A 24851-nucleotide genomic window follows, 5' to 3' on the forward strand; every position below is an offset into this window, starting at 1 on the left:
CAAATTTCCCAGTAGTCACAAACTAAATTCTCAACCAAATAGAGTTCTTTCACTGATTAAAATGCCCAAACATGTGACTCCAAACAATAAATGTGACAAAATTGTCGTGGGTCATGATAAAACTAAATAAGATGTTTCGGCTATTTAAAGAGTTTTGGGGAGTGGCTACTGAAGATGAGGGCCCTCTCACCTGAAAAGTTCAGGTTTTAAGCTCAATTCTGTCCTATTTCAAAAGACCTGCAAGCTCAGCACGTCTGGATTTCATGGAAAAGTAAAAGGACACAGTGCATTTAACCCACCAACATGAGGTTGGCAGTACTTTCTCCTTCCACACACCTTCAAACTATATTTACCTGCCTTTTAAACAGAGGCGAGAACAGAACACTACAGAAAATGTTAACTAGGAAAAGCATGTTGGCTCAGTAAAACAAATAACCCTCAAAGATAGAGAACTGCCTGTTTATGGACTCCACCCCAGTTAGTCCTGCCTTGTGTGGTTACAGCTGAGGCCCAAGTGCATTAGCAAACAGCCCAGCTCTTTCTGCTCTGTTGCTAGCCACCTTCCTGCTTTCCGCAGCTAGTAAAATTAAACCTCTTCCATACAACTCTCATGTGCACAGACTGTAAAGTGAATGTAAATTAAAGTAACACATTACCCAAAACTTCAACTTCTATAGAGAGCTGCCTGCTAGTCCCACTTTTGCAAATAGTCTTCATTTATGCCATATGCAAACACTTGGGTGCGGTTCACAGAGACGCACCTTTGCCTGGGAACACCCATTATGTAACCAACTTACCTGGGCACACAGATCAGTTATACTCCCCAGTGCCCTCGATCCATGTTACTGACGTGGTTCAAGGACCAACACCTTTCAAGGCTCAACAAACTTTTGTAAATGAAGTATTTCCAATGAATAGCAAAGGATGACAAAATTGCAATAGAAAAGAGGTTAATGTGGATGAATAGGCCAGAAGGAGAGATAAGGAAGCAAATAGCCAATAAATGTAAGACAAAAATACATCTTTTTAATAGTCAAATAGAAGCAGCTTTAGCTTCTATTTGACTATTGAAAAACAAAGAGGTGTGATCGAGATTGACCAAAACTTTTTTTTTTTTTAAATAATAATAATACTGTTCTGTCTTGGAAATGCTGGGGGGAAATGGGAGAACATCAGCTGTTGCTGCTTGTAGTAGTGTGAATTGGTATCACAACTGAAAATAAGAGGCACTTACTAACTGACCCAAGAGCTCCTTTTCCATAACGAAATCCTCCCCTTAGAGTCACACACCACTGTGACCACCCACCCAAAGCCACAGAGCCACATGAATGCAAAAGCACTGGCTAAATTTTGACCATCAATCAATTAGTCCAAACCAGAAACTCTAGGGACATTAAAAATTCTCAATTTACCAATAGCTTTAGTCCATGCCAAATTATACCATCTGGTACTTAATATATTCATTAATCCTCATGTAGGATTATAGTACAAGGAGCATATTCAATCAATTTCTCACATCATATCTAATAGGTATTGTAATAGCATAAATATTCCACATGGGAGGGGTCTATTCATCCACTGATGCTTGACAAATGTTTGCCTATGACTTTCATGAATGCTTAACAAGGTCATGTTTAAACTCCAGGGACACATTGGAAGACCATAATCCTATGGCTTTTTAGGCAGAGATATCTCAAACAGATTCCTAGCATACCCACCATTAATGTAGGATATCAATACTCATCAGATAATCTTCAATAACAATTCCGGAAGTAGGTACGATTACTGTGTCACATTCAAAACTTCTGCAAATATACACCTGTGGCCAACAGAGGCCTGAGTACACGAAGGAAATGCCTAATGCTGTCACTCGCAAGCCATTATCTTTTCTCACTAGCATCTCAGCCTAGGTGAGTCCTTTAAATTGAATAGAAGCAAGATGTGTGAGTTGCTTGATTACACGAAATCAGGCTGCACAGAGTCCCACCTGACGTCCGGCTGAGACTCATCACCACCTTTTAGGAAACTTGTCATTTTTTAAGAGAAAGGAGCGGCAATTGCTGGGCAGCCATGACTGTTATCTGCACTCCAGGTCGCTGGCTGAGCCACATTTTCTGCTAATTAAATTCACTGTGGGAGATTCCTAACGTGTGTCTCCATGGGAAATGGATCTGAAAACCTGGATGATGCCCCTAATTGCTTCTGGTAACAAGGTTATGAAACCTGGGCTGTCATACCTCGGGAAAGCAGAACTCAGATAAGTGGGTCTATCCTCACAGACCATATGGGTTTCTTCAGCCTACAGCTGAAAAAGCTAAAAGAGGGCTCAGCTGCAACTGCGCACTTCCTGAACAAATCCTGTCACTTTGTACTTTCCAATTACTTACCTGGAAACACTGCAAGCAGGTAATTGTGGAGAAGGACAATGGAAAATCAGCAGAGGCTGTTTGCCTAACCTGAGCTGTAAGATCACCTGGCCAGGTCTATGGACAGCAGGACGATTCAAAGTGTGTTCAACAGATCACAGCAACAGTGCCACTGGAGAACTTGTTGGAAATGCAAATCCTCAGACCCACTGACTCATGGTATCTGAAGAGTAAGCCCGGGAGTCCGAGACTCAGCGACTTCTCTGGGGAATTCCGATGTCCACTAAAGTTTGGGAAGTCCTGATCTCAAATACACTGGATTACAGGTCAATCAAAGAATGTGAGTCTCCTCCTGGCTTGGTCACGAGTAGTGCTTGCCCTTGGGGGGCTTCTTTAGCCTCTGTGACCTCAGTTTCTTCATTGGTATGATCATCTACTGCTGTGTGAAAGCACCCATGGTTTTGTGAGTTGGTGGACCCAGCTGGCAAGTTCTCGCTTGCGGCTGAAGTCAGATGGCAACTGTGTGGGAGTCATTTGAATGACTGGCTGAACTGGAAGTTCAAGATGGCTGTCACATTCAAATGCTTGGCCCCTGAACTGGAATGGCTTATGGCTAGCTGGGTGTCTCTCTCTCTGTGCAGCCTCTCCACATGGCTAGCTCGGGCTTCCTCAGAGCATGGCTGTCTCAGAGTGCTGGAACTCTGACACAGTGGCTGACTTCTCCCAGAGTATGTATTTAAGAGATGGAAGCAGAAGCTGCCAGGTCTCGTTAAGCCTTCAGCCTGCAACTGGCACAGTGCCCCTTCTGCCACATCCTTTGAGTGAAAAACAAGTCATGGAGTCAGCCCAACCCTATGGAAAAAGAGTAGGATTGCCTAAGATTGGGATTTGGAGGACATCTTTAGGGATAGGTTAGTACACTCACTTATAAAATAAAGGAAGTGGCCTACAATCCTGAAAGTTCTTAGTCTATGGTTTTTATGGTTTTTATAGTATATGATTCTCTGATACAGGCAATACCTATATTTCTTAGAGTCCATTACATCCATCTCGAGGAGGCCCATTTCTCCATAATATCATTGCCACTCATTTAGCATGAAGCACATGCAGTCTTGCATTATGATTTACCTTACAAATGTAGTCACTCTGACTTCCCAATGCGATTATAAAATCCTCAAGGCCTTTATGCCTCCTTGAAACTCCATTACCCAGTGCGCTGACCTATATATCATATTAGGCTTTCAATGAAGACGTGATAATGATGATGATGATGGCGATGATGATGTTGATAGAATCACTGCTGTTAAATTATCCTGTCGACTTGAATGAGTACAAAGCAACCATTTCCAAAGCTGAAAAATAATGTCACATGCCTTTTGTAATTTTTTACAGGTCTTAAGGTAGACTTCTTACGATAGACAAAACAGAATTGTAAATATGACTTCCATTGAAGTACAGCTTGCTTTAAAGGTAGACTCTCCTTTTTTTATTTTCTGGTGCACTAGGGACAGGGTTTGGTGGTCATGAAACCACTTCATTTTCCTCCTAGGCATACAGGAAGGCCACATTTCTTAGTCCCCCTAAACCTCGGTAGGACCACAAAACTGAACTCTGGTCCATAATCTTAGTCATACAGTTACAGTTACAGTCGTACAGTTACAAGATAGAAAAAACTTGGCCCCTGATTTCACTGCTTGGAGCACAGCTACCAACACAAAATACCCTCTTTGCATTTTGTATGAGTGACAAACTTCCTTTGAGTCAAGGCTTTGGATTTTTTGGGGGGTGTAAGGCAAGGTTTATTAAAAATGCTCTCCAGTGAAGTTTCAGGGCTCAGGAGAAGGGGAGCCAGGAAAGTTGCACCGGGAGGAGGTGGGCACCCTCGGGCGAGGTTCCGCGACTCTGGAAAGCAGAGTGGTGGAAGTCACACCCAAGGCAGGGAGGAGGGGGCTTTTAAGGGGTCTTGGGGAAAAGCTTAGGGGTCTTTTGGCAAGTTTCCCTTATTTGGATATCCCGCCTGCTCATCGGGATCCCATTGGTCCACAGGAGCCCGGAGCGGGGGTCTCAGATTCCTGCTTGTCAGGGTCCCATTGGTCCATGGGAACCCTGAGTGGGAGGGTCTCAGATTCCTGCTTGGGCCTTTGTTCTCCTGTCTGAGCTCAGGTCTTGTGGCGGGAACTTTCACCATCTTAAGTAGCCCTTTCCTGCCAGCCCAACATTCTGACCTTTTGCTTAATATAATGGTGTCAGGGGCGTTGAATTGGTTCTGGCTACTTCCTGCTGACAGGGGGTGTCGTCATAGGGGTAGTCGGAAGTGGGCAGGTGAGAGTAGGGCTGGAGGAGGAGTTGATTGACAGATACTCGGGCAAGTTCTTGTAGGCGACCCTGCAAGTACCGGAAAAGACAGGGAGCAACTGAGATTAGAAGGAGTCAAGGCTTTGGATTCCTTTGAGTCAAGGCTTTGGATTTGCTATTTGTTACAGCAGCTAACCTGGTAGCTATACCAGTCAGCAGCACTGACTGGTATAGCTAGTTTATTCCCAGAGTCAACCCCATGAGTCATTGTCCTACATCAATACTTTAAATTGGCATTCAAATTGAAATTTTTTATCAATTAATCTATTTCTATATCATTTAATCTATTTCTATATCATTATAATGCATTGTTTAGATATTTCACATTTTATTTAATCAGATTCACAATATTGTAAATTTATAGCAGGGTTTCACTACTAAAACAAATTGGTTGACCTTGACAATCAATTTCTGCAATCTATTTTCCACCACATCCCCAACAAGATCTCATACACAAGCTATGTATATTTGACTCTCCAGTTTTGTTATCTTTGCTCATTCCATCCCACATCTTCTTCAATCATTTGTTCAAAAATCTACTTGTGAGCACCTGCTATTTGCCAGACAGTATCCACTATGTACTGGATGCCAGGAAAAACAGAACATGGTCAGAGGAAATATAATTATGACCACTGAAGGGCTTATAAAGTGCACCAGAATATAAAAGCTGGTTCTCTTAATGATGATGAAATGCAGAGACATTTTACAAAGGTCGTGACATCCAGACTGAGTTTTGAGAGGTAAGTATCAGCTCATCAGTATCTTATCAGATAAAGAAGTCAGGGAAAGGTAAATCAGATAAAGGGAATATGAAAGGTGGAAGCCATCATATCTTGCAGTATGGTCCTAATAGTGGTCTAAGAATCTGGTTAGCATGACCCCAGAGATAACTAGATGACCAACCCAAATTCAGGAATGATTTTGAGCTGGGCAGCATTATCCTAATCTTAAGAGAGATATGTGAGTTTTGTGTTCATACCTGATTGTTCTGTTTAACCCCAAGATTTAAGTGAAGCACCTGGCCAATTGAGATGATTCCTGACATATTTCCACCTAAACTTAAAGGAACCATTTACTTACTTACAGAGGACTGGATCTTCAGGTTAGGCCTCCTGAAGGTCTACTATTCATACATTACTATTATTCTCTGCTGTGCATTCCTTTGGTGAGGATTTTGTAGCCCAGAAGATTACACCTCCATCCACCTTGGAGAAGGAGGTCAGTCTCTCTGCCTGTGTGCTGACTGTGCTCAACTACCTCTCTGTATCCTTGCTTTCCCCCAAACAGTACTAGTGCTTATTATTTTGGCCCATCAAAGCCAACAGATATTATTTGCCAGTTAAGTGGTTGTACACAAAACGCAGTGTGTTTGGGGAAACTACAGTTTGCTTGATACGGCTAGGAATATACTGAATCAAGAAAAGTAATGTAAGAAAAGAAATTTAAGGATCAGGTCAAGAGGACTGTTACACACCAAGCTCAAGAATGTGGGTATAATCTTATTAGGCCAAGGGAACCCAAGATATGGGTGTGACATGATAAGAACAGATTTGAAAAACAAAAACAAAAACAAAAATATCTTACTCGCACTAGAAATGCAAACATTGTAAAGTAAACAATAGAGACTCTTGAAAAAGAGATATAAGGGCAGGGGAGTGGAGAAGAGAGTACATATTGCCAAGATATGGAGGGAGCAGAATAAACCAAATCTGATGATTTGAAGTTTAAAGAGGGAGAATTCTGGGATGACTTCAGGATATATTCCATTATGGGGGACAATACAGTATCATAGTGTCATTAGTCAACATTAAGCTAAAACCTGTTGCCAGCTGGAAATGAGTGCTAGAATTTAAAACCAATGTCTCTCTGGATAGGAAAAATGGGTTTGGGAATTATTTGTACACAGCAATGGTAATCAAAAACTATGTTGTTGATTGAACCAAGAGCTAGTGAACATGATGGGCAGCCATCCAAGCACAGAATCCTAAGAAAAAGAAGCATTAGGGAACCAAATAGAGAGAAAAGACACCCAACAGAGACCCAAGATATGTCATGGAGGCAGAGTATTAGGAGAAACAAATACAGAAGGACCTTCCCTGGGTCTGCAAATCCCCTTCATCCTTCAAGGCCTGGCTGAATTCTATGTCCTCCATAATGTGAAGCCTTATTCATAGTGCTGTTTCCTACACTACAGTGTCTCCATCAGCCCACACACCAAACATGACCTGGTATTATTACCTCCCCACACAAGCTCTGGGACAAGGGGTTATCCCCTTGGGTGAACACTCAGTTCCAGGCCTATGATTTACTTTTCTCCCACCCCACTGGGAAAAGATGTCCTTAGTCTTGGCCGTTCTCAGCTCTTATTGGCGCTCATCAGATCAATGCTTACGTTTAACCAATTACTGAAGCCAGATTTGGGAGGGAGGCGCTGGGCTTCAATTGGCCAAGGCAGGTCACATGACAAAGAAATGGGAACAGAGCCCGCTTCACCCTGGGAGGACAGTGACCTGAACCAAATGACATACACCCAAAAAGAAGAAGGATTGCTGGGTGGGGGAGGTGGGCTGGAAACAACTGATATTGGATAAGCAAATAAGAATTTTGTGTAGTGAGGCCCGTGCATGCAATGGGCATTGAACAAATACATCTTGACCCCCTGGTCACAAGCCAAAAATGTCCGATTTGTTCTCATCATCAAGAGACAAGAAAATGTAGGGCGCCTGGGTGGCTCAGTAGGTTAAGCCGCTGCCTTCGGCTCAGGTCATGATCTCAGGGTCCTGGGATCGAGTCCCGCATTGGGCTCTCTGCTCAGCAGGGAGCCTGCTTCCTCCTCTCTCTCTCTGCCTGCCTCTCTGCCTACTTGTGATTTCTCTCTGTCAAATAAATAAATAAAATCTTTAAAAAAAAAGAGAGAGACAAGAAAATGTGTCACTATCACAAGAAGTGACTTGTTTATGTGGTAAGGAGGAATCAGAAATAAAAAGAGCTGGCATTTGCACCCACCATCACTCTAACTTGTAGAGCAGGTGAGTAAGAGACAAACAAGAATGCTGAATAGGACAGTGAGGGGGGAACAGGTATTCCTGGGGGGCCACAGGCTTTAGTGAGTGAGTGGGGCTGGGGTGTGTTGTTTTGAAAGCCACCCAAGTTTGAAGTCTTCTCAGGAGTGAGAATAGCCAGCTTGGCTATATAAATCAAATCTACATTACTAGAAAAGTTTGGCCTTTGCTAAATTACCTATGAAAACTTACCCTGGCTGTTAAGTGGAACCAAAAAAAAAAAGTGCTCATTCCAAAGCTAAATGTCAAGCTCCCTTAAACAGCTAACACTTACCAATGTGGGAGGGGTGGCAGGGGAGAAAATGCTGGGCAAATTAAGGGCAATAAACTTTCCAGACATCTCTATCTCCATAACTGCCTAGAGATGTCTCCTGGCATTCTTAGCTGGGAAATTCTGTCTTTCTATTGTGTCCATCTATCCGCAGCCCATTTTTTAAAGGAATGCTCACAGAGCAGCCTTTGAAATCTAAATTGAAACACTGAAAGACACAGCAAAATCAACTCAAACTCATTTTATTTACAGATGCAGCCAGAGGTGTGTTCACAGGCAAGGCAACCAAACAAATGATTCCAGAATACTAAGTTAGCAAGTTCTAGAACTGGGAGACTGCGGCAAAGAGCCAAAACTACTCTTTACAAAACTAAAATTAAGAAGCTCCTTAGCCCTATATGCATCAATGAGTCGATTATCTTTTCCTAAACTGCACCATTTATTAGGGAGAAAGTGGGGAAAGTAAATGTACTTTATACTGAAATATATTGCTGGGAGGGATCAGGTAAGAATACTTCCAAGTCAGTAATTTGTAAGAAAATTTGGCCTGCTGAAGTCTTTCAAATCAAAGTATACCAGGTTCATACAAGGATGGTTATTCTTGAGTATTTACAGATGATAGCTACACGATGCCTTAATTATACTTTCCCAGAACCCCCAAATACATATTATATCTGCCATAATGTACATGTACACATACACAAATGAGTCTGTTTCATGTAAACACATGAAAAGGTGCTCCAAAGTACAACAGAGTTTGGTATCAAACTTAACCTTACTTGGTGGCTTTCACTTATTTCCTACTGTATGGAAGTTAATACAGTGAGCCCCTTCAATTTCCAAGGAAGAGAATGGGGATGTTCATTTACTCAGAAAAGCTACAGGAAAGGAAAGGGGAGCATGAGCACCTCCAAAACAAGATCCAGTGCTTCCAGATATGCTCTGTTCATGACCACACCCTCTTCCAAACTATAGGCATGAATAGGGACTTCACAGTGTGTGGGCACTGCTTAAAATTTTATATTATAATCCAGGTTCTTATAATTTATCTTATAATTCATTTGTATGCATATCCATAGCCACACACGGACCTATATCTCCTTTACATTGTGTTCCTCTTCTCCTTACAAACCATACTCCCCAGTTGAAAAGAAAACCCTTCTTAATTACCCATGGGACTTCCTCTATCATCTAGAAGCATGTGACTGAAATGTTGTAGTGGAACCAAAAGTGGCTGTCTCCCACTGGGAAAGCGTGTGGATTTCTAAACCAGTGCCACAGAATTATTTGTATAGAGACCCCAGGAAAAGGGCAGCACGGGAGTCACTAAAGCCCAGGCCTCACCCATCATCCGGGCACCCAGAGTGACCATGGTCAAATTAACATGATGCCATTGCCCCATTGGAATAACCTGCTCATTGACGTCTTGTCTTTTTTTTTTTAATAATTTTTTATATTTTTTTTATAAACATACAGTATATTATTAGCCCCAGGGGTATAGGTCTATGAATCGCCAGGTTTACACACTTCATAGCACTCACCATAGCACATACCCTCCCCAATGTCCATAATCCCACCACCTTCTCCTTACCTCCCTACCCCCAGCAACCCTCAGTTTGTTTTGTGAGATTAAGAGTCACTTATGGTTTGTATCCCTCCCAATCCCATCTTGTTTCATTTATTCCTTTCCTACCCCTTAAGCCCCCCACGTTGCCTCTCCACTTCCTCTTATCAGGGAGATCATATGATAGTTGTCTTTCTTTTCTTTTTTTTTTTTTTTTAAAGATTTTACTTATTTATTTGACAGAGAGAGATCACAGTAGACAGAGAGGCAGGCAGAGAGAGAGAGAGGGAAGCAGGCTCCCCGCTGAGCAGAGAGCCCGATGCGGGACTCGATCCCAGGACCCTGAGATCATGACCTGAGCCGAAGGCAGCGGCTTAACCCACTGAGCCACCCAGGCACCCCGATAGTTGTCTTTCTCTGATTGACTTATTTCGCTAAGCATAATACCCTCTGGTTCCATCCATGTTGTCACAAATGGCAAGATTTCATGTCTTTTGGTGGCTCATAGTATTCCATTATATATATATACACCACATCTTCTTTATCCATTCTCTATCCCTACTCCTCAAAGTGTAGGAGTAGGGATATCATCAAAGCCATCTATGAAAAACCCACCACAAATATCATTCTCAATGGAGAAAAACTGAGAGCTTTTCCACTGAGGTCTTGTCTTTATGAAGACCGTGATTCTTGGCAACAGAATGGGTATGCCTTCCTTCTGTGCCTTTCCAAGGCCTTGGTTAAAAGGAGAGTAAGGAAATGACACTGAGGTTCATGGCCCAGTCTTCCATCCACATAGCAAAGTGGCCCCAGAGGCCTCTGGTGAAGTGCAGGGATTTACTGCCTCCTCATTGTCTGTTCCTCCACACTCTAGGATATATCTTTGCTACCTCCCTGGCATTTTAAAGGCATAGGAGTCCTAATGCCATTGCATAGAGGATCATCCCAGTCCCTAGGAAGAGCTCTTTGATAAAGGACAAAGACTCTAGGGTCAAAGCAATTGTCATCATCAGGGCTACAAGAGTCTTGATTGTATTAGATTAGCCTAGTTACCAATGTTACCTAGTTACCATGGCCCATGTCATTCCCTTTCCCAATTTCAGGTTATGACCACTCGCTTTTACCACCTAAGACCATATTCTTAGGGAGAATTCCAAGTATAGCTGTATGGTCACTGAATGCAGTGTTCTTTTACTTTTCGTCATTGTGTAGAGAGCTTGAAAGGGCTGGGGAAAGAAATCGACTTTATTTTTCTACATACCTTTATGATTTATGAAAAATTGATCCACTCCCTTCAGTTAGATAACCATGAGTCAGAGAAATACAGTTACAATAAAGTGGCAGTGTCATTTCTAAAGTAGACCACGCTCCAGTTCACGAATGATGGCCAATTAAAGTAAGTTATTCCTGTCTGGTGGGGCTGTGTGTGAGATGAACTATCACCCAAAATGAATTAAAGCCCAGGCTTGGAAGATTTCCTGTTGACTAGCCTGCGGTATGATTTATAATTACTTCTGTTTACATGTAAGGTGGGGCAGAGTTGCCAGGAAGAAAACTGGCCTGGAGTTCACCTGAATATGAGTCAGAGCAATGAAAAGGGCATCTGCTTATTAATGTTTTGATTTGTAAATATTTTTTCAATCATCATAGTGTTGGGGATCTACATGGATATAGATATATGGGGGAATGCTCAGAACCAAATATCTAACACAATGGTTTGCCTGTGAGGCAGGTCACTGGGACCCACCTTACACCTTACATCCTGGAGAACTAGGGTCAATCTCGATGTGCTTTCTGTGTTTCCAAACTTAATTTTGCCATCATAATGACTCTCTTTTGTAATGAGTACTTTTTCTCTATTTTGAGGCTAGTTTCTTCTTTTTTAAATCTCAACTTCTCTAACCTTCCTAAGATCTAACAGAAGCATACCCTTTGAGTCCCAATTAAAATCTGAACCACCCCATCGTCAGTCATGCCAACCGTATGATTAATTGTGGGCAGAGGGGAGGAAGAAATTCCACCAGACCTGTGCTTGACTCTTTCTATACCTTCATTTTTCCTGTTCTGCTTCTGTGTCTAAATACATCTGTATCTCTCTATCTTGCTATATCTCCATATCTCTGTGTATCCCCAGGTGTGAGTGTTTCTCTAATCCCTCCTTCTGTGTACTCCCTCTACCTGAAATTCTCTCTTAAACAGAGACACATACACATATTCTCACATACATCCCACTTAAGATTTGGAGGCACAAAGAGCAACACCAAATCGCCTTTCCTGCCTGTACCCTTAAACATGGCCCTTCATGAAATATGAGTCTTCTGGGAGCCAGTTGAGTCAAGGAAAACGGGTTCCCATGCTCTTCAGATCTGTGTAGCTGGGGCCTTTTGTAACAGCCCTACAGTTTGCTCCATTTCAGGCTCAGATAACAGCCCCATGTCTACTCAGCAGGAATGTAAAGGCCACTGGCCTGAGAATAGGACATTTAGTATCAAGCCAGCCTTGCAGCTAATTTTTTTCTTTTTTTAATTGTGGTAAGAACACTTTACAGAGATCTGCCCTCTTAATAAAACGTTGAGAGCACAATATAACATTATTAATTGTAGACACTGTGCTGTACAGCAGATCTCTAGAACATACCCATTTTTACCCACTGGACAGCAACCCTCCATTCCCTGCACCAGCATCCGGAAACCACCATTCTGTTCTGTTTCCACAAGTTTGACTATTCTGGATTCTGTATACAAGTGGAAGCATGCAGTAGTTTTCCTGCTATGACTGGCTTATTTTAGAAAAAATCCTCAAAGTTCATCCATGTTGTCACATATAGTAGGATTTTCTTTTCTTTAAGAGGCTGAATAATATTCCATTGTATGCATATACCACATTTTCTTTATCTATTCATCCATTAATGAACATTTAGGTTGTTTCCACATCTTGGCTATTGTGATGAAGACTGTAGTGAATATGGGGATGCAGATATCTCTTCAAGATCCTGATTCTAATTCTTTTGGATATATATATACCCAGAATCTAAGCACAATGGATTTGAACTCCTGCCTGGTTCCAGAAAGGCATCCTTGCCTCTACCTGGAGTTGGAAGTTGTATGATTCCCCTGTTCTACTCAGAGTATTTCTGCCTTATGTCTTGGTTCCCCAGAACATGTTCTGGTATACTGCCCAGTTCCTCCGTTTCTACTGCAATCATTTATTCCCTCATTCAACTAATAAATATTTGTTGAGCTTCAACTCTATGCTGGAGTCTAGGTTAAGTCAGAGGTGGTAATGGAGCAAAATGATACCCTCATCTGATCTTCTAGCTGCCATCTTCAGATCTAGATCTAATTTGATCTTCAGAAACTCACATTTTACCTCCAGCTCAGGCTCGAGCCCCTGTAATTTATTCTTTTTCTCAGCCTCTCCAATCCCACCTGACTTTGACTCACTTCTCTGCTTCTCCTGATGCAAACCTTCAAGACCCTGGTTCCCACGTATCCCTGTGACCATCCCATCTTCAAATCAGTCTAGTCCTCTGACCCCTCCCCCCTTTAACTGGCCTATCTCTACTTCAGAAAGACACTGACACCCAGGGAAGGCAAAGGATTACATTTTCTCAGCATGAAAATCATTCCTTTCTCTTAGAAAGCACACACTAGTATTCTTCTTGACTTTAAGTATAAATGAGGAAACTCCTCCATCATGGCTGCACTGTGGCTCCCTGTGCCAAGTGGAAAGCTCTATGTTCAGTTTTCTTCACACATTACAACGAGGGCAAGAGCTAAGTAAGCTTGGCTGTGAGAAGAGATGCTGCTCTTAATCCCCAAAGCCTCCTAAATAATCAGATTCCATGACAGGCTGAGTAAAGGGTCTCAGAACCCCAGGTACCTGCTTGGCCTTCTGAATAACACCTCTTCTCACTGTAAAAAGACAGTGGTCATTAATTTACTGATGTCAAGATTGTGCATGTGCAAGATTCTAGCGCAAGGTGGTGGTGGTGGGGGGTGTATTTAAATGCCGTTAACCATTTCTTTGAAAGCTAAAATATTTACTCATCATGTCATTTTACGTCCCTAACACAGGTCATCAAAAGCCCTGGGATTCACAAAATTTCTTGCTCCCTGTGCTGTGACATCTATTTCCAATGAGTCTTAACATAGCCTTATTGTATAGCAATGGGAAAGGAGTTCCATCTCCCATGGGAAGCTTATAATGAAACCATATTCATAAATCTGTTCACTCTTTCCACCACTTCCCTTTTACCAGAATTCTTGTAAATGTGGTCTCTCTGCCTTACAGTTCATATATTAAATGAATAAGTAACAAAGGAAAAATGCTGAATTTCAGAGCACATCACCGAGACCAGAAGATAAATATGGTCATAGAAATCCTCTGTCCTCATTACTGCCAGATTCTGGGGTGTGGCTGCCACAGCATTGGGGGTGGGCAGGGTGCTGGAAGGGGTTCCATTCCCTCCCTGGGGTCTTAATCCCCTGGGCAAAAGCTTCCAGCAAAGCAAAGGAATGTAGCATGTGTCAGTTACCACGTCTGTGTTTAACATTTTATACGGTCCAACTCAAGGCAAATAAATATTTCAGCAAATAGAACTGCCTTGTGATATATGTGAACATCACTGAATTAAGAAAGCCACTAAATTCACTGCAGTCACAGAGAAGTAGGAGGAAAGGACAGGAGAGAATAGGTTGATTTATTCCCTCCTTGGCTCCTCTAAGATCTTTGCTTTGCCCTGTATTTTTTTTCCCCTCCTCCCTCTCCAGGCCTGTCCTCAAATGTTTTCCCTGATTGTATCATCACTACTCTTATTTTCTCAAATCAGACTCCTGAAACAGAAATAAGAGTAACATGAGTGTGAATCTGTACACCCTTTTTTTTCAGAGGGTAACCTGAACATTGAGCAATAAGTATTTCTCTCCACCTCTCTCTGCCCCCCGCCCCCTGCCCCCAGCTTCACTTCCGGGAATGCAGAAAGCTTTAGTTTATTTTAAGCAGAGACAGGCAGGGCACAGGGCCTAGAACTTGGTAGTAAATTCCACAATTAGGGAGCAGGAGCCTCTAAAAGCCCTTTCTTGAAGGGACCTGAGATTATACTGTGGACAAATTAAATTGCCTGCTGCTTGCATTCTCACTGGGTGATTTGGGGACCTATGGTGACAAAAGATCAAGCAAATATATTCAGTCCAGTAGTTGGTTTAAAAAAATAGTGAAAAAAATGAGAGTCCAACACTGCATTTTTTTAAAACTACAATTTCTAATGGAGGGGAGGGAGGCTTGACATCTAATACTTTTTCAGAACATGGGGACCTGTTCTTTGAGTAACCTATGTTCAGTAAATGCCACACTCTAGGCACTTCTACAAGTGGAAAGTTATAGCTCTCCAGGCTTCAGATACCAGAAGACCTAATTCATCTCCCCACATCTTCTGCAAGGCTGTATTCTCACCTGGCAGCACTTCCATAAATGATATAAAGTTTGAGAAAGAGAGAGAGAGCGCGCGCCAGGAGACACAGAGGTCCACTCAAGGATCGGACAGCAATGGGACATCAAGCACTGCTTTCCTTCAAGATGTTCTCCAGACATTTTAATCATCCTGAATTGCCAAAGAGAGCTCAGGCCAAGCAACAAAATTCCCATATCATCAAAAGAGGCCATCTTTCATGCAGGAAATTCATAGGCTAAAAGGGAGCCTAGACTGAAATCCAGGCATTTCATTAAGGAATTACATCATCTTTGACTGCGTAATGGAAAAAAAAAAAAACAAAAAAAAAAACAAAACCCTCTAGCATTGCACTCATCAAGCAAAACTGCCCAAGGGGACCTACCAAAGCCCAATGTTGTGAGGACTTGTCAAGGTCACACAATGCACAGACTACTTGGGCCAGCACAAAGCCAGAAGTAGGTCAGTTCATGGTAATGGGTGAGATTTACTATACCCTTTCTAGCGTGAGCCTCCTGGAATGGAAGAGCACATGCCATCATCAGCCTGTCAACCATGAATTTGTAAGGTTACACAGGCAAGATTTTCAGGTCTGGTTTCCCTTCTGTGGCAACCTACTCTGCCCCATAAAGTATCTTTTCAGCCCCCAGAACACAGAAGACCCCCACTCCCGGCCTCACTGGTAGGCTTATTTACTTACTGAACTTACAAACCACTGAAGGGAAAACAGAGGAGAACAAAGCAAACTAAGTAAAGGAGCAAATTATACAGTTCTTAAAAATCATCACTGTCTATCATGTAATCCTAACTCTGTTCTCAGTTGTTCCTCCAGAAGCTTTTCTGACTTCACATTTTGCATTGTGGTTTCCGTATCTAACCTGCACCCCTTCACACCATTTGTGGGTGATCAGAGCAGGCATCTTATTCCCCAGCTCCCACAGGACCTGGTCCCAGGTCTAGGAAAAGACCCGAATTTGCCATCAGGAGATGGCATTGATGTCATGGGCTCCTCTCTTGCTCAAGAGAATAATATCTCTGCCTTGCTCTCCCACCTCCCGTTTGTACGCAAGCGCTCTCTCTCTCTCAAATGAATCTTTAATAAAAAGATTTTATGTATTCATTTGAGAGAGAGAGAGAGAAATCACAAGTAGGCAGAGAGGCAGGCAGAGAGAGAGGGGGAAGCAGGCTCCCTGCTGAGCAGAGAGCCCGATGCGGAGCTCCATCCCAGGACCTTGAAATCATAACCTGAGCTGAAGGCAGAGGCTTTAACCCACTGAGCAACCAAGGCGCCCCAATAAATAAAATCTTAAAAAGAAGAAGAAGGAGGAGGAGAAGAAAAATTAGCATTTGAGGGACATTCCAGGCTGAATATACTCCTCAAAATGGCCTGCAGGCCACACCCTCACATGTCAAGAAAGCAAACCAACACCCTGCGTTGCAAACAATATGCAGTATATAGGTAGAAATGTCTGAATACTATATATAGGAAAAAACCCAGTTTAAATTTTAGGAGTGGTCTTTGGCAGTCTATTATCTTTCACCATGTAACCCTAAGCCAACATTTCTAAACCATAAAAATAATATGAATTTACACACAGAGCTTTCTCATGATCCGGCAATTTCACTCTCAGATTTCATTCCACAGAAGTGAAAATAGAAAACCCCACCAAAAGTCTTGTACAAGAATATTCATAATGGCCAAAAACTGAGGACAATCCAAATATCCATCAGCAAGAGATTTGAGAAAGATGCTACTATAAAAACAGACAATAGAATGTGATTCAGCAATAAAAAGAAACAAACGTGATTTACACAGCTACATAGATACATCTTGAAAACCAAATGTAATACTGGGTAAAAGCAGCTAGCAAAATTCAAGAATAAGCAAAACTGTTCTATAATGATGGAATGCATAAGAGTGATTGACCAAAGGTGGGGGAAGCTGACTGGAAACAGGAGGGAGTTTCTAAGATGATGAGAATGTTCTGTATCTTGAGCAGGATGTATGTTACATGGATAAATACACCCCTTGACTTATGTACTTAATCCTTGCTTTTCACTCCTTGAAAACGATATATCCATTATTTAAAAAAAAAAAAAAAAACAGTAACATAATATTGGCAATCTGGAAAGTGTATTCCATAACAAAAATGGGTTTTAAACTTGATGTCATTAAGTTCACTTTCTGTTATTAAACAATTAGTTCATCATAAGCTCAGTCCTGTTGAGTGTCTTTGTTACTTCTAGTTAAATGAACATCCCCACATCTTTTGCTTCTTTTTTTTTTTTTAAGTTTTTATTTATTTATTTATTTATTTGACAGACAGAGATCACAAGTAGGCAGAGAAGCAGGCAGAGAGAGAGGAAGGGAAGCAGGCTCCTCACCGACCAGAGAGCCGGATGCAGGGCTCAATCCCAGGACCCTGAGATCATGACCTGAGCCGAAGGTAGAGGCTTTAACCCACTGAGCCACCCAGGTGCCCCATACATCTTTTTATTCTTAAAGATTTTTATTTATTTATTTGACAGGGAGAGAGAAAGCACAAACAGGGGGAGAAATAGAGGGAAGAAGAGAAGCAGGCTCCCTGCTGAGAAAGGAGCTTGACAGAAGACTGGATCTCAGGACCCTGGGATCATGACCTGAGCAGAAGGTAAGCTTAACTAACTGTGCCACCCAGGCACCCACATCCCAGCATCTTGACAGCACATTCTACAATCAGGAGGAGCTGGAGAACCTTAGATGATACCCCACACCTTTTGACAAGTGCACACTAACAGAAAACACCCCAATCAAATCAACTGCAAGAGAGAGAAAAGAGAACAGGGGCTGTGTTTTGGGATCTATCAAATATCTCCACAGCACTGAGTGCACCTGAAACACTGCTCAAACCCACCAACTAAAAACTGAGAGAAAGAGCTGGAGTTGGCAGCATTCAATAAATCATTAAATACAATCAGCATTGTCGTCTGCTTGGGATGAGCTCTACACGTGGAGAGAAATTTCTCCAGTAAATCAATTGGAGCAAGGTGATTTTATAATTACCCATAAATAGCATTTCTGCCCTTATATCTTAGACAGAAAGTCAGGATTTGAGAGCTGCTGGCAATGAGACGAGCCTCAGATGGCGATGCAGCAAACACGTAACGGTACCAGCCTTAATAATATAAGAGCATGTCTAGATTTGAAGAAAATCATCACAACTTAAAAAAGAAGAAGCACTGTCATTGCCAGAGAATATTCTCACATGAGACAAAACAGGGTTGATTTTAATGCCTCCATTCTTAGGTCCACCCCTGGTGAAGTAAGCACAGAGAAGGAAGGCGACAGAGAGAAATCTAGAGAAGTACATACCCAAGGGACCATACCCTACTGGGTGGATTTTGTGAGCAGGATAACTATGGTGATTTACAGTCCCAATGCAAATGCACTGAATATTTTAATTTATATGTCTTTTTCAGCTCTAATTGCTCGTCAGTTTGAAAAGCGAAATGTTTGTAGGGAGTCTCATTTCCTGCCAATGAGATAATATGGGCTTAAATGTCATAATTGGAGTGAACTACATGGGTCTTTAACTTCCTGGTCGGGACCCAGCCACTCTCAATATTTTCAGGTAATAGCCAAAAGATTTAGAATCTCAATTAAAAATACTATTTCCCTTCCCATTAGAACTAAAAACAGAATGCTGATCAATGGACGAATTTACTATTTGCACTCTGCTTAAGAATATAGGCTAAATTATCTTTATGAGGTCAAGTTCTGAACCCTCACCTATTTATGAAATAAAGTGTGGAAAATTAAGATGTGAACTATCTTTTTAGAAGGTCATTGTAGCAGATGGTATTGGTGCTCCTGGAAAGCTGACCAGCCGCAAGCAGCTGCCAGCTTCCTGTGTAAGGACTTTCTCTTTTGCCCCCACACAGGGCTGGTCAGAAGTAGCTCTCTAGAAACTACCCTCAGCAGATGAGGAATAGGAGTTGGTGAATAAATGCCCCAGCTTCTCTTGGTGGGACAACACCGGAGTGTTCTACACTGTCCCCTAGAGGTCCCCAGTGGTATTGAGTATGGTTGTTCAGAGAGTGTAGTTTGTCATTAACATATCCTGGGCTTTCTTCGCTTCCATGTCTCAACCCTTCACTGCCCTGTAGGCACAACCTGCCATCACAACCCACATAATTGACTTGCACTCCAATCCTAGTCTCAGGATCTGATTGTCCGACATTAAATTCAGAAGGATTAGAGAAATTATTTTCCCTCAACTATGTGTGTCAAAATAAAATTTCCCCATAGTGTTAACTCCACTCAGGAACAGAGGACTGGCATGCCAACAGGAGGCTGGTTGTTTACTTCATCACTCTTGTAGTATTTTTTTTTTTAATTTTAAAAAATATTTTAAACATTTTCTATTTACTTATTTTAAGTAATCTCTATGACCAACATGGGGCTCCAACTCATGACTCCAAGATCAAGAGTCACATGCTCCACCGACTGGTGCCCATCTTAGAGTAATTTTTAAGTAGCGTATCTCTGTCAGGATATTTTCTCCCATTTCTGTCCCTATTAATCAGCCTGTCAGGTCTACATGTCCATTTCACTCATCAGGGTAGTCAGTGCAGTCCAATCTAAGACCCCTCATTAGTATTTGGAAGTGTCTAGAACTCTGTGATACAGGGAGTTCAGACTGAAAAGAATCACAGCAGAGTGTTGGAGGAGAATAATGCAACTCTGACACTTCCTATTCACCCTCTAAAAGAGAAAGAGCAGCCATTCGAGACTTTAAGAGACAAGGACAACAGACTGGTCCAGGAAGACTTGGAGGAGCCCCTGTCCATATATTCCTTAGGCAGGGCCACGTATGTGGGAAGGAACCAACTGGGATTAGGACGCTTAGGTTTTATCCCCACTCAGCAGAAGCAAGCCCTGTGACATTGGTAGGTCCCCTTGATCCATCGTTGGCCTTGGTTCCTTGGTCTCTGAAATAAGAAATAAACTAAAGAATTCTTCAGCTCTTTCATCCTACTCTCTAAAAATGATGCCAATTTATTATTCAAATAAGTGATGTAATTGTGAAAGGGGGGGGGCATAATAATCTCCTAGACTTGAATGTGTCTTAACTGATGGGATATTGGCTTAGGAAATTGTGACTTTTGTCATTCAAAGCACTCTAATCTAAACACTTTAAGAAATTCCCACAACAGCCTTGCTGGTGAAATTCAGAAAATACTTCTCTCTTTCAGCAAGATAAATCCAGAAACTAGGAACAGGAAATATAAAAGAAAAAAAATATATATTCAAGACTTTACAAAAGATTGGAGGTAAGATGCTAAAGTTAGAAATATTCACTTTCAAAGTGTGCTCTAATCACCATGTCAATTGAGAATAGATATAATTAATATTTTTGAGCCCTAGCGACTAGTGGTAGCAACTAGAGATATTTGGGGTGGAGGTGGAGATGGGGCCCAAAGCCCCATCCTGAATCTCTGGCCTCCCATTCCCTATTCTCAGGTTTCATATTTGCATGCCTTTCAAATCAACTACATATATACACCCTAGGCATTACCCCAGTCCTGTTTCTCTACAGCTATACCTACAACCCCTCAATATAAAAATTCTGGACATATTATCACCTCAGTCTACAGAGGTAGATGTTATACCCCTTTCACAGATGAAAAAGTAAGGTTCAGAAATACTAAGTAATAGTGTTAGCTAAGACTCTCATCATATCACTGTGGCTCCAAAACACAGGCAATATTTTTCTCCTTTAAATATTATTCAGTTTAGGGGTACCTGAGTGCATAGTCAGTTAAGCATCTGACTCTTGGTTTCAGCTCAAGTCCTGATCTCAGGGTCCTGAGATGAAACCCCATGTCGGGCTCCATGCTCAGTCCAGAGTCCGATTGCAATTCTCATTCCCTCTGCCCCTCTCACTCATGCTCTCTCTCTCTGTCTCTAAAACAGATAAATAAATCTTTAAAAAAAATTAATCATTTTGTTTTTATTATCACACATATAATAAGGCTCATTGTAACATATAAAACAATAGAATGACATACAAAAAGCATGATAATCTTTACTGAACTTTGGACTCCTGACCTTCTGAAAGGCACTTGTGTCATTGTAAAGTCCTTATTTTTATCTCGTCATATATAAATTTGTTGGTCAAATTTATATAGATATTCCCCTAGAATTTCTGCTACTTTTTCTCCCCCTACATTTGCATACTTGATAAATTGGGGGCTTATTTGTATATAGTAATGAGACATGGATCTAGTTTTATTCTCTTCTACAGATGACCAATGATCAAATAAAGCATGTTTTCCCAGTCATTTCCTGAAACCCCACCTTTGCTATATATTGAGTTCCCATTTATACATGGTTCTACTTCTCCATTGTTTTGTCCATTGATCTACTTGCCTGCTCTGGTAGCAAAAGGTTCTGATGACAATGGCCATGGTAGGCTGAAAAAATGGCCCTCCAAAAATAGCCACAGCTAATCCCTGGAATTTGTACATGTCACCTTTTTTGGAAAATAGGATTCAGTTAAGGATTTTGAGATGAGATTATCCTGGATTATCAGGGTGGGCCCTATATGCTGTCACAAGTGTCCTTACAGGAGGAGACTGAAGTTGCCAAGAAGAGGAGGAGGCAGTGTGACCTGGGAGGCAGAGACAGGAACCCAGCAGCCATCAGTCAAAGATTGCCGTTCATCATCATTAGCCATCAGGGAGATTCAAATCAAAATCACATTGAGATACCATCTTATATCAGTAAGAATGGCCAAAATTAACAAGACAGTAAACAACAAGTATTGGAGAGGATGTGGAGAAAGGGGAACCCTCTTACACTCTTGGTGGTGCAGCCACCAAGTGCAGCCACTTTGGAAAACAGTATGGAGATTCCTTAAAATTTTAAAAATAGTGCTAACCTATGACCTGCAATTGCACTACTGGACATTTACCCCAAAGATAAAGATATAGTGAAAAGAAGGGCCATCTGTACCCCAATGTTCATAGTAGCAATGGCCACAGTCCCCAAACTGTGGAAAAAACCAAGATGCCCTTCAACAGATGAGTGGATAAAGAAGATACGGTCCATACATACAATGGAGCATTATGCCTCCATCAGAAAGGATGAATACCCAACTCTTGTATTCTTTTGCTATGATAATTGACTATCTCTCAGAGAGACTCAGCATAATAGAGATTATGCTGAGTGAAATAAATCAAGCAGAGAGAGTCAATTATCATAGGGTTTCACTTACTTTTGGAGCATAAGGGATATCATGGAGGACATTGGGAGATGGAGAGAAGAAGTGAGTTGGGGGAAATCGCAGGGGGACACAAACCATGAGAGACTGTGGACTCTGAAAAACAACCTGAGGATTTTGGAGGGGACGGGGTAGGGGGTGGGTGAGTCTGATGGTGGCTATTATGGAGGGCACGTATTGCATGGAGCACTGGGTGTGGGGCATAAACAATGAATTTTGGAACACTGAAAAGAAATAAAATGAAATAAAATAAAAAGGATTGCCGGCAGCCACTGGAAGCAAAAGAGACAAGGAACAGATTCCTCACCCCATTGAGCCTCCAGAGGGAGCAAGGTCCTGATGATACCATGATTTCAGACTTCTGCCTTCCAAAACTGTGAAATAATACATTTCTGCTGTTTTTTTTAAAGATTTTATTTATTTATTTTAAACTAAGAGATAGAGAGAGCATGCAAGCTAATCCTTGTAGGCAAGAGTGGTGGGGGAGGGGAAGAGGAGGGGAGGAGGAGGGAGAGGAACAAGCAGAGCTGATACAGAGTTCCAACCCACCAGAGAGATCATGACCTGAGCTTAAATCAGGAGTTAAATGCTTAACCTACTGAGCCATCCAGGTGCCTGCCCTTAGATTTCTATTGTTTAAACCCACTGAGTGTGTAGTGGGTAGTTTGTTATAGCACCCACAGGAAACTAATGTAATAGCTTAGTGTAATATTATTTTTAATAATTTAATAAATGCTAAGTCAGTCCCTAGTCATCACTCCTTTTCAAAATTGTCTTGGGCTTCTTAATCATTTAGTTTTCCAATTGAATTTAATTATTCTGACCAGATCCAATTCAGATTAAAATTGTATTAAATTTGTATACATTAAATTGGGATGAATTGGTACTTTTATGATATTCATCCTCCCATTCAGAAATATATTTTCCTCAACTTTTTGTCTCGTTTATATCCTTGAGTAAGGTTGTATAGTTTTTTCCACCTAACCTATATTCTTCTCATTTTATTTATTCCTAAATATTTTCTTTTTTGGTCACTATTATGAATAATAATATTTTCCTACTTCTAACTTGATATTTCAGTTATGAAGAAAAGCTATTGATTGTGTATATTTTTGCAATCCCTCTCAATCCCAATGTCCCTGTTCTCTTAATGATTTTAGTAGTTTAGTTGGGAGTCTCTTGAATTTTGCAAAGATACAGTGACTGAGTCTCTTTCTCTGCTGTACTTATGCTGATATCTTACTTACGAGTTTTATTGCATCAATTAGCACTTGTCATACATTGTTCAATTTTAACAATAATAGAAGTTATCCCTAATATTTCCATATTTTAATGGAATTAGCTTCAGGGTTTTACCATTTATTTTCATGTTTTTTGTTAATAGTCCTTACAATGCCTACTTCTTTCCTTCTACTCAAATTTTAGTTAGGATTATTAAGAGGAATGGATGCTGGACTTCATAGAGTACTCCTTCAGTCTCCATTGGTACAATCATACAGCTTTCCCTCTCTTTCCCTCTCTTATTGAGGCAAAAACTTGGTGATATGCTTCAAAACTTGAAAACTCTATTAATTCTTTGAATAAATATTATTTGGGTATGGCATTCATATTATACTATTTGACTGAAATCTCTTCACTAACATTTTATTTCCAAAAATCTGCATCCATATCCATGAGTAAATTGATTAAGAGCTTTATTTTGCATATGAAACTTAACAGGCTTTGGTCTTAAGACTATATTCATCAAGATGAGTTGCCCAGGGGCACCTGGGTGGCTCACTGGGTTAAAGCCTCTGCCTTCAGCTCAGGTCATGATCCCAGGGTCCTGGTATCGAGCCCCACATCCGGCTCTCTGCTTGGCAGGGAGCCTGCTTCCTCCTCTCTCTGCCTACTTGTGATTTCTCTCTGTCAAATAAATAAATAAAATTTAAAAAAAAAAAAAAAAGAAAAAGAAAAAGATGAGTTGCCTAGCTTCTACCATTTTCCTGCAGTTTCTAATCACTTAAATTACAGAGAAATTTTCATATTTTTAAACGTTAGGTTAAATTTGACTATAAAACTATCTTGTGATTTTTTTAAAATGGTGGATAATTAATTATTTTACCATCAATTTACTGGGTTTTGGCTTAACCAGATATTTTAATTATTGTTGAGCCCATTTTATTCAATTATACTTTTTCAGGTAATAACATTTTTTACAATATATTTATGTATAGTATTTCTGTATATGTATAATTTTATGTGTAATATATTTATAATACATTATTTATGTGTCATAGTCTCCAATACATTTTTAAGTCTCTCACAAATCATAAGTTTCTCTCCTTCCTCAGGCTACGGAGTGCACATTTTTGTCTTTTTTTTCTCACCAGTCATGTTTGCCCGTCTATCTTATTCATCTCTTCAGTGAAATTGCTTTTTGTTTGATGTTTCCTTTCTATTTTTGTTCTAATTCTATTTTTTAAAATAAATCTATTGCGGAGCGCCTGGGTGGCTCAGTGGGTTAAGCCTCTGCCTTC

The sequence above is a fragment of the Mustela nigripes genome, chromosome 7 (genome assembly GCF_022355385.1).
Source record: "Mustela nigripes isolate SB6536 chromosome 7, MUSNIG.SB6536, whole genome shotgun sequence".
NCBI lineage: Eukaryota > Metazoa > Chordata > Mammalia > Carnivora > Mustelidae > Mustela > Mustela nigripes.